The sequence below is a fragment of the Triticum urartu genome, chromosome 1A, assembly GCF_056163025.1.
Source record: "Triticum urartu cultivar PI428250 chromosome 1A, HENAU_Tu73, whole genome shotgun sequence".
In the NCBI taxonomy this organism is placed as follows: Eukaryota; Viridiplantae; Streptophyta; class Magnoliopsida; order Poales; family Poaceae; genus Triticum; species Triticum urartu.
The window spans coordinates 45,700,718-45,712,678 of record NC_141873.1 but is presented as its reverse complement, the minus strand read 5'-3'; the positions used below and the strand labels follow the sequence as shown (position 1 = coordinate 45,712,678).

Below are 11,961 nucleotides of genomic sequence, written 5' to 3'. Positions count from 1 at the left end.
AGCAGTGAGGACACTCCTCGGACTATGGACCTAGTCCGGATCATTGCTTACAATATCTTTCAACTTAATCTTTCTCTAGGAATGTATTGAAACAGGGAGCTACAACATGAGCTATTTATCTACAACATATTTGCAAAGAATATTTAGACTATGTTCATGATAATTAAGTTCATCTAATAAAATTATTTAATGAACTCCCACTCGGATAGACATCCCTCTAGTCATCTAAGTGAAACATGATCCGAATCGATTAGGCCATGTCCAATCATCACGTGAGACAAACTAGTCATCAACGGTGAACATCTCATGTTGATCGTATCTTCTATACGACTCATGTTCGACCTTTCAGTCTTCCGTGTTCCGAGGCCATGTCTGTACATGCTAGGCTCGTCAACACCCGTTGTATTCGAACGTTAGAATCTATCACACCCGATCATCACGTGGTGCTTCGAAACAACGAACCTTCGCAACGGTGCACAGTTAGGGGGAACACTTTTCTTGAAATTTTAGTGAGGGATCATCTTATTCAAGCTACCGTCATTCTAAGCAAATAAGATGTAAAACATGATAAACATCACATGCAATCAAATAATGACATGATATGGCCAATATCATTTTGCTCCTTATGATCTCCATCTTTGGGGCTCCATGATCATCGTTGTCACTGGCATGACACCATGATCTCCATCATCGTGTCTTCTTGAAGTTGTCTCGTCATCTATTACTTCTACTACTATGGCTAACGCTTTAGCAATAAAGTAAAGTAATTACATGATGTTTATGTTGACACGCAGGTCATAAATAAATTAAGACAACTCCTATGGCTCCTGCCGGTTGTCATACTCATCGACATGCAAGTCGTGATTCCTATGACAAGAACATGATCAATCTCATACATCACATATATCATTCATCACATCCTTTTGGCCATATCACATCACACGGCACATGCTGCAAAAACAAGTTAGACGTTCTCTAATTGTTGTTGCAAGTTTTTAGTGGCTGCTATAGGTTTCTAGCAAGAACGTTTCTTACCTACGCCAAAACCACAACGTGATATGCCAATTTCTATTTATCCTTCATAAGGACCCTTTTCATCGAATCCGATCCGACTAAAGTGGGAGAGACAGACACCCGCCAGCCACCTTATGCAACTAGTGCATGTCAATCGGTGGAACCAGTCTCACGTAAGCGTACGTGTAAGGTCGGTCCGGGCCGCTTCATCCCACGATGCCGCCGAATCAAGATAAGACTAGTAACGGCAAGCAAATTGACAATATCCACGCCCACAACTGCTTTGTGTTCTACTCGTGCATAGAAACTACGCATAGACCTAGCTCATGATGCCACTGTTGGGGATTGTAGCAGAAATTTAAAATTTTCTACGCATCACCAAGATCAATCTATGGAGTAATCTAGAAACGAGGGGAAGGGGAGTGCATCTACATACCCTTGTAGATCGATAAGCGGAAGCATTCAAGTGAACGGGGTTGATGGAGTCGTACTCGTCGTGATCCAAATCACCGATGATCCTAGCGCCGAACGGACGGCACCTCCGCGTTCAACACACGTACGGAACGGGGACGTCTCCCATGCCTTGATCCAACAAGGAGGAGGGAGAGGTTGAGGAAGAGAGTCCAACAGCAGCACGACGGCGTGGTGGTGATGGAGTGGCAGTTCTCCGGCAGGGCTTCGCCAAGCTCACGCGGAGGAGGAGAGGTATTGGAGGGGAGGGGCTGCGCCAGGTTCAAGGGTGTGGCCGCCCTCCCACCCCTCCACTATTTATAGGTGGGGAGAGAGGGGGCCGGCCCCCCTAGATCTCATCTAGGATTGGGGGCGGCGGCCAAGGGGGGGAGGAGTGCCTCCCAAGTCAAGTGAAGGCCCTCCCCTTTAGGGTTTCCCCTCTCCCATGCGCATGGGCCTTGGGGGGGCTGGTGCCCTTGGCCCATTAAGGTTAGGGCGCCCCCTACAGCCCATGCTGCTGTATTGGACGTGGTGGAACATTTTCCAGACCTCCAGACCCCTCCGGAATCCTCCGGAAGCTTCCCGATACAATACCGGAAAAAACCAAATTTTTTCCGGAACCCGAACAACAAATTTCCATATATAAATCTTTACCTCTAGACCATTCCGGAACTCCTCGTGACGTCCGGGATCTCATCCGGGACTCCGAACAACATTCGTTAATCACATACAAGTCTTCTTAATAACCCTAGCGTCATCGAACCTTAAGTGTGTAGACCCTACGGGTTCGGGAACCATGCAGACATGACCGAGACAACTCTCCGGCCAATAACCAACAGCGGGATCTGGATACCCATGTTGGCTCCCACATGTTCCACGATGATCTCATCGGATGAACCACGATGTCGAGGATTCAATCAATCCCGTATTCAATTCCCTTTGTCCAGCGGTATTGTACTTGCCCGAGATTCGATTATCGGTATCCCGATACCTTGTTCAATCTCGTTACCGACAAGTCTCTTTACTCGTTCCGTAACACATCATCCCGTGATCAACTCCTTGGTCACATTGTGCACATTATGATGATGTCCTACCGAGTGGGCCCAGAGATACCTCTCCGTTACACGGAGTGACAAATCCCAGTCTCGATTCGTGCCAACCCAACAGACACTTTCAGAGATACCTGTAGCGAACCTTTATAGCCACCCAGTTACGTTGTGACATTTGGCACACCCAAAGCACTCCTACGGTATCCGGGAGTTGCACAATCTCATGGTCTAAGGAAATGATACTTGACATTAGAAAAGCTTTAGCAAACGAACTACACGATCTTGTGCTAGGCTTAGGATTGGGTCTTGTCCATCACATCATTCTCCTAGTGATGTGATCCCGTTATCAACAACATCCAATGTCCATGGTCAGGAAACTGTAGCCATCTATTGATCAACGAGCTAGTCAACTAGAGGCTTACTAGGGACATGGTGTTGTCTATGTATCCACACATGTATCTGAGTTTCCTATCAATACAATTCTAGCATAGATAATAAACAATTATCATGTACAAGGAAATATAATAATAACCAATTTATTATTGCCTTTAGGGCATATTTTCAACACGGTGTTGCTAGCACCGGGCATGCGTAGACGAGGGACCTGCACGAGCTGTACGCCACGTCGGAGAAGTCGAAGGGGCCAGCAGAGAAGAACTCGACGGCGACTGCGGCATCCATCGGCGCGGGGCCGATGTCACCAATGGTGGTCGGAGTAGAAGAAGTGGTCGGGGTAGATGATGGCGACGCTGGCGACGGGCTGGTGCTTGGACGAAGACGAAGGGGGTGGACGGGCGGCGGCGACTATGAAGGTAGCGGCGGCGGCGGCCAAAGAAGAGCGGCGGCGTCTAGGTTAGGAGTGCGGCGGCGGTGCTCGAAGTAGGCGAAGAACCATGACAGCGTGACGAAGACCGGCGCGGACGGTGGCGTTCCCGCGCCAAGGAAGACGGCGCAACGCATACCACGGGAGGTCGACGCGCGGTGACGGCGGAGCGGACCGCGGGCCGCGGCACTATGGCCCGAAGGGGCGACGCGGCGGCGACAGATGGGTCAGGGCGACGGCGGGAAGACCTCTAGGCGGCGGCGGGGACCACGGACTGCGACACTGCGGTCCGAAGGGACGACACAACAGCGGTTCACGAGTTGGTGCAACCGCGGGGACGGCCTCGGAGCGGCGACGGGGACCGCGTATCGTGACATTACGGCCCGACGGGGCGACGCAGCGGCGACGCACGTGTCGATGCAGCCGCGAGGAGAACCACGGGGCGGCAACGCTGCGGCCCGACGGGGAGATGCAGCGGCAGCTCGATGCTCAATCGATGGAGAGGCGTGCTGAACTCGGGGACGATCTTCACGGGACCTGCGGAGGCGCGCGTAACCGACGTGCCAAGTCGGCCGCGCGGCGTAGATGAGGCGGATGGCAGCGGCAAGCGGGTGATCAAGCCAATCGCGCGCGAGGTCGGGGACGCCGCTCGGTGGAGGCATGGTTACAGCGGAGTCTGAGATGAAGCCGGCGATGACGAACGGCGTGGGACGTCGTGTGGACGAGCTTGTCAGCACCAGCACCCGGTCTGCCAAAGCAACGCCGGCACCCGGGCAGCGAGGCCCGAGCGACTAACGGAGCAGCGGTGCCCGAGTTAAGGCAGCCGACGCAGCCGTCCCAACGCAACCGAGAACGAGGCCGACGAGGTAGACCGCCGGGCCGCCGTGCAGACGCGGCGGAGGTGGGTGATGTGGATCGATGGGCGGGCCGGCGCGCGAGCGACGACTATGATTGGCCATCGCATGGCACGAGGCCGCCGGGTCGGGGCGACGCAGGTGTCCCAGTTGGAGCAGGGCGGTGACGGCCGACGCACGGCGACGGGCGGACCGACGCGTGGACGGCGGCTGGCCCTGGCGGGCCGCCTCGACGCGCGTGGCCGCCGGGTCGGAGGAGAGGCCGGCTGGTCGCGCCGAGGTCGGAGGAGAGGCGCTCAGGGTCGACGACGGCGGTGGGCGACGCAAACCGATCACTAAAAAACTAAAAAGAAACCGCGCGATCAAGATGACTGGCGGGATAGAGAAAACCGAGAAAAGAGCAGCCGGTCAACACGATCGGCGGACGAACTCTAGGTACGGGCGGCGCAGCCCCCGGCAGCGGTCATGGAGGCCGACCGCGTCGGGGACGGCGCACGGGTGCGGAAGCGGCAGCGGCTAGGGTTTAGGATCGACTTGCGATAGATACCATGTTAGAAGGAAGAGAAAGATTAGTGAAATAGTTGTTATATTTCTTGAGTCTCGTGGGCATATATATAGGAATATATGATCTATTTAAAGTACAAGGCAAACCAAAATATTTCCTAGTCTAATCTATGTTTTCTAATACAATCACACTACTCAACACCGGTGTTTGAACGGTTCACAAAGTTTTTTCTTTTGTTAAGAAAACAACTAGGATGAAAAATGGACTTCTTCCTCGAAGGTTGTTCTCTCATTTTTCTTAAAGCTTCTTTTTGGATTCTCTAATAAAAAAGTCTTATTTTACAGCCTTCACAGGGATGAACCTAATTGTTAAGATCCTTTAAAAACCTAATGGTTAAGATGGATTACCGATTACATCGCAAAAAAAAGGATGAATTACTATTGATTCATCCATTTTTAACCAAGCCCCACCTGATAAGCTATCTAAGACACAACAAAGATTCATCAATTTTAAGAAATAAGTTATCTTGACTTTCTAGATTTAGCAATTAATGCGGAAAAAAAATCACAATTGAAGGTAAGGAGTGATGGAGTCACCTACTACAAGTAGGGTCAAGGAGCAGACATCCTGGACTAAATCTAGGGCCCCATATCAACAGACAAGAAGGCTCCTGGGCTACGGGTGCACTCAGGTGCTCACCAAGCCTTATTCCAGTCGGCCGCATCGCAGTCACTCGACTACCCCACCTGCACTCGGCTAAGGGAGACGAAGAGACCACGCAGGACCTGAAGCGGTCGAAGAGCACGATGCCTAGCGTTATTAGCCATTAGACCTTCAGTTACTTGTAGTAACGCTTGTAATCAACATAATAATCAATTCCTCCACGTAAAGGGCTAGCTCAAGGGTTCACTCTATATAAGCCACCCGTAGCACTTGTTTAGGGATTCGCAATCGTTGATAATTATCCAGACATAAGAAAACAACTCTAGCAGCTCGAGACGTAGGTCCTTAACTCTTCCGAGAGGGTCCTGCACTCGTAAATCTCTTCTGTCACACTTGTGATGTAGCTAGACAATGCTCCTCCATCCTACCCCTCCCTTACTGTCAGATTCATTCCCGCGACAAGGAGTGGAAAAGACTAATGAGGGAACGTGCCCATTTAGATATTCCATGTATTTTAAACCATCTAAGCCCTAGCACCCCCCCCCCCCCTCTTTTAGTAAATATAAGGTGTATCAACTTTTTTTGAAGTTAAATTTTTCTCTGTTTGCCCAATTCATTAAGAAATATATCAACATCTATAACACCAATAAAATATGAAATCTCACTTAATGATTTATCTAATGATACCAGATTTGATATTGTAGATGTAATCATTATGTTTCTTAGTAAACTTGGTCAAATTTAGATAAGTTTAACATCAAATGAGATCCCATATTTCATGTCAGCGGGCATGGCTCATTTGTCCATGAAAAACCAACGCCCAATGGCATCCCTATTCAGCCTCCCCCATTTGCATGGTCTGCATTTTTGCCCATTTTTTCTTCAACCAACTTGAACACTTGAAAGATATAGTTTAAACGTGTAAATACACAGTACAAAATTAGAAATCCATACATTCTTAAAATATAAATACTATTTAGAGGACATAGTTCAAACATAAGAAAAAAAATTAAAAAAAAATCAAAGGATACAACCAATCTATTGGTTTCCATGTTGTATCTACAAATGCTCCACAAGATCATTTAGGTGTTGTTGATGCGCTTCTCAATCTGGAAGTTACCGATGCAATCTCAAGAAAATGTGCAACCTAGTTTGCCTCTTGTTCTAGGAGGTGGACATGTGGGCCATGGTTTTTAAAATCAACATTACGGACACCATCATCCTCATCCTTCACAATTATATTTTTCATGACCACACAACAAATTATCACCTTCCACACTGTATAGAGATCCCACATATTTGCAGGTCCACGAACAATAGCCTGAGGAGATTTGAGCACTCCAAATGCCCTTTCCACAACCTTCCTAGAACCTTCATGCATTTGGACAAAGAGACTTTTCATGTTACCTTTTGGCTCGGAGATAGTCAGTCATCGGCTAATGAGGATAGACACTATCGGTAGTTGTGCCCATTAGTGGTATAGTTGCACTTTGAAGGCTACACATGACAAAGTTTTGCAGATAACGGAGATTGTTGAAGCACATAATATTATTGTGAGACCCTGACATGCCAAAGAAAGAGTTACAAATCCACAGGTCTTGTGATGCCACTGCTTCTAGCATGATTGTGGTCTCTCCGTTATGACCTTGGTATTGCCCTTGCAAACCTACCAACCACCTGCTACCAACACTTCTGCAATATCTAGTGCATGCAATCGATGGAATCGAGCATACTGAGAAATCCTCTTATACTTCTTCAAATGCCAAAAGTTTGGTGGTGTCAACGACATTTGGCTTTCTCAAGTACTTTTTGCCAAACACATGGACCATGAAGTGACAAATTTGAACATAGTTTTGAGTTCGCCGGCACAGATGCCACTACGTAGATGGTCAATGATGCGCGAGGTGGATGAAAGACCAGAGGGGAAAAAGACGATGGACTGAGTTTGCTGCGATCGAACGGGCACCAGTGCCAGATCGGAGGGCTGGCCTAGGCAGCTGATTTCTCTAGGAAAGAAATCATCTGGTTTGCACAACGGTAGGACAGAGCACTTGCCCAGGTGAGCCCACTCCAAGCCATCAAGCCGTGACAAGACAATGCCGCTCCTTCTCCTCCTGCTCGTGCTCCTTCTGCCGGCCGCGCCCGAGGCGACGCCGTCGGCGCTGCTGGGCATCAACTACGGCCGGGTGGGGAACAACCTCCCACCGACGACCTCCGCCCTGCAGCTCCTCGCCGGCCTGGGCGTCGGCCGCGTCCGCCTCTACGACGCCGACCCGGCCACCCTCCGCTCCTTCGCCAACACGGGCGTCGAGCTCATCGTCGGCGTCCCCGACGAGTGCCTCGCCGCCGTCCCCACCCCCTCCGGCGCCTCCGCCTGGGTCCGCTCCGTCATCCAGCCGGCGCTCCCGGCCACCAAGATCGCCGTCCTCACCGTCGGCAACGAGGTGCTCACGGGCGCCAACAGCTCCGCGCTCACGCCGTCGCTGCTCCCGGCCATGCAGTGCATCCACGACGCGCTCGCGCAGCTCGGCCTCGACAAGCAGGTCGCGGTCACCACCGCGCACAACCTCGGCGTGCTCGCCACGTCCTACCGGCCCTCGTCGGCATACTTCCGCAAGGACCTCCTCCCGGTGCTCTGCCCGATCCTCGACTTCCACGCGCGCACCGGCTCGCCGTTCCTCGTGAACGCCTACCCCTACTTCGCGTACGCCGAGGACCCCGCCGGCGTGGAGCTCGAGTACGCCCTGCTCGAGCCCGGCCACGACGGCGTCCCTGACCCGTCCTCCGGGCTGCGCTACCCCAACATGCTGGTGGCCCAGGTGGACGCCGTGTACCACGCGATCGCGGCGGCCAACCGTGGCGCGGCGGCGCGCGCGGTGGAGGTGCGCGTGTCGGAGACCGGGTGGCCGTCGGCCGGCGACGGCAACGAGACGGGTGCGACGCCGCGAGGTACAACGGCAACGTGATGCGGCTGGTGGGCGAGGGCAAGGGCACGCCGCTGCGGCCGGACGGGGCGCTGCGCGTCTACATGTTCACGCTCTTCAACGAGAACATGAAGCCCGGCCCCTCCTCGGAGCGCAACTACGGCCTCTTCAAGCCCCCACGGCACGCCGGTGTACGAGCTCGCCTACCGCCTGCCCAAGGACAACGCCACCACCTCATCCGGCGCGGGCGGCACCGGAAGCATTACCGGCAGCGGCAGGGGCGGCGGGCCACAGAACAACGGCTACTACAGCATCTCGGCATCATCGGCAAAGGCGAACGTGGTGAGAGCTCCGCTTTTTGTTCTTGTTAATTAGCAGTAGTATAAGCTTTGTCCGCGCTTTGCATCGATTCCTTTCTAACTGAAAAAGCTCCATTTTGGATTAGTTTGCAAAGTTTTCACGGTAAAAGTGTAGGCAAGTTAAAAAAGGTTGCACCATGCATGCTTGGTGATGCCTTTTGATTGACAGCCCCAAGGTAATATCATGGCATAAAGGAGCATGCCATTACCTGATCCAAAACTCTGTTTCTGTACAGTAAGACATCATAACCATGGTAATTTGGAAGTATATAAGATGTTCCATCTTTTTCTGAATTGGATGTGCATAGACGCGTTTTAGTGTGTTGTTCACTCGTTTCAGTCCGTATGTAGTCCATATTTAAATATCCAAAACTTCTCATAAAGGACATGCCATTGGACCGACACGTGGACCATCGATACACACAACTTGCTTGTTCTGGTAGCCATAAAATACAAAACTATGAAACCGTAAAGGGGGAGATCAGTGCCAAGTGACCTGTGATCATAAACGAGAAGAACAAATTCTGAGTGACCTGTCTTCATGTTGGCTCTGCTCCCTTTTGGTCACCTGCTGATGTGTCTCCTTGTGTTTGTGCTTGTTCTTGTGCTTGATAGGGTTGGTGGACATGGACACAAGCAACCATGCCAGCATATGCGGCTGTCCTGTTGATGATGATAGCATTCTAATTCTGAGCAACTTCCAAGTGGTGCTTACATGGAAGGATATGTGTGCATGGAAGGAAGGAAGCCTCTGGTGTCTCAAATGGAGTCAGGGGGTGCCCCTGGTTTCTTGAAGCCTGTCTTGGAAAAACTATTTTGTCCTTAGGTGTTTACTCCTTTCTCTCCAATCTGCCATGTTGTTTCAGTTGATGTGGTCTTGTAATTGGTGGTAAGCTAATGGGTTAGTCAGTGTCATTAAACCAGACACTTCTTTTTGGTTCCTAGTAATCATGCAATGCAAGGTCAGTTGCATATATTGATTGTCAAGTTACTCGTTGGCTCCAATACAGAAATCACTTCAAATTTTAGAAGCAATAGTTGAGACAAACCCAGTAAAATACTCCCTCCGTATCAATATACAAAACGTTTTTGTAGTCTAGTTTAGCCTAAAAACGTCTTATATTTTGGTACAGAGGTAATACATAAAACGTCTTATATTTTCGTACAGAGGTAGTACATATGTTTGTTGAAAGACCTGTTTTGACAATATACTCCTTTTCCCAGTTCTATGTAAACAAATCTACTTTGTAAATATAAAGATAAAAAATAAATTTTAGTGACAAAGTAAAACTACATCGTACAACCGGGGTGTAGATACATTCATGCCTCGTACACTAATATGTGGTAGCATATATCTCAATTCTCAAATATGGATTTGTATTTGCACATATAAACGAGTACATAATTTACTTTTTTGTATACTAGCAAAAGAGCCCGTGCGTTGCAACGGGAGAGAAAACATAACACACGCTCTTAACTCAACAACCATCACTCAAAACCACAATAGGTCCATCTCCTTTATTTCTGCGAGGCATCATATTTGTGTTGCCCCTTATCCTCCTTCTCACTCTCGCCGGCGATGGCCTCGGCGTTCACACAAAACAACAAAAAACGTGTGTTGAATATGGTTAATCCTAAGGCGTCTCTCTCCCTCCCTCCCTCTCTCTCTCTCCCTCGCTCGCTTTCTCTCACTCTCGCGATGAGAAATCTGTTGTTTTCCCCTGCGACATTTTTCAGAGGTATGCATGTGTAGTTATCGATGTTTTCTTTTCCGTATATGGTCATAGTGGGGTGTTTATTTGCAATCCGGATCGCCGCCAGTATAAAAAAAGAATCTTGCGCTATAAATTATAAGTTTGCTTCCATAACAATATTTTGAAAATATTTAACAGGTAAAGTTAACATCATATTTAGATTCCACACATTTTTCTAACAAAATTTCATATATAATATGTTAAAATCAGAGTTATGGTTTAAAAGATACAGATAATTTAAAAAATCATTTGGTTTGACTCAAATATATTCCAAAATAATATTTAAAAATACTTAACAGGTAAAAATAATCTCATATTCATATTCTACATTTTTTCTAATCAAATTTCATATATAACATGTTCAAGTCGGAGTTACGGTTTAGAAGATATGAATGATTTTAAAAAGCATTTGTTTGATTTAAATATGATCCACGGATGAATTACCTAAAACATCAAGGGGGGGTTCGAAAAATGTAAAATAACGGTTCGGGTGTGACTTAAATCCGGACGGCGGGTTGATTTCAGGAAACGACAGGGACTTTTGTGTAAAACACGAAAATAATGACTCATTTTAACTTAAAAAAGACTGCGGGTTGAATTCTTTGAAATAGAAGGACTTTTTTGAAAAATGCCATGACGGACGAAAGAAACTCAATTTGCTTTAGTATTAGGTAAAGATGTATGATACCTAACTAAAGAGTAGTACATATCCACTACATAGCTGGTCTTATATACTCCACACTACCGCAACATACTCCGCGTTAAGGTACACCTGGTAGTACTTAAAATTCCAGTGACAGATGCATTTATATAACCCCACATAACAAACCTAATTAACATCCGTTTATTAACAAATGAAAGATTGGGCACACACCACACAGAGCATAGGTACTGCATCCAAAATGATGTTATTATATGGAAAGCATAGAGATGGACTGAAGTGGACCGGAGGAATATATGCTCTGCTTGTTTCGTCCATCAGGGCAGAACTTTCTCCCCTGCAAGGGAAAAGGCTCATTGCAACGGTGTGTGCGCTTTACTCTGTAAATAGGAGCCTTTGTGTCTTTGGGGCCTTTGGTCCAGGCAATGGTCATCTGCTGCAGGAATAATTCAGCCGGGTGTAAACTGCAGCGGAAAGAGGAATGGTTTCTGGGTGAAGCTTTTGGATGAGATGTCTGATCACCTGCGCTGTCTCTGGATCGTGTGTGTTTTAGTCCCATATCGATGAGCACGTGTGCATTGTGTGCTATAGACTCGTACCACAGTTGGGCTAAAAAACCTTATATCTCCAAAGGGTATTACTTTTTCTTTGCAAGAAATCAACACAAGGATTTAGCATAATCGAATACTACAGGTGCTCAAAACCACACGTGATCATGCCACAAGACGACCTAGAACACCTGTAGGCCTAGTGGATAGAGAAAAGCATAACTGTATCTGTATGATACACAAGACGACCTAGAACTAATTTGGCGGATATGGCTCTAGTATGGCAAAGTTGGTTTAGTTTTGATGCTTCAATGAAAGGAAAGACTGCCAAATACTACCTCTGTAAACTAATATAAG

The 11,961-nt window shown here is 48.4% G+C and overlaps 1 pseudogene across 1 annotated transcript; it reads left to right on the top strand.

Annotated features, from left to right (window-relative positions):
- The first annotated feature begins 6,499 nt into the window (after positions 1-6,499).
- LOC125528597 (glucan endo-1,3-beta-glucosidase 10-like) lies at positions 6,500-11,268 on the top strand (annotated as a pseudogene). The gene is made up of 2 exons (XR_015618078.1): positions 6,500-8,624; positions 9,257-11,268. The product of XR_015618078.1 is annotated as a glucan endo-1,3-beta-glucosidase 10-like (transcript).
- Positions 11,269-11,961: the final 693 nt, after the last annotated feature.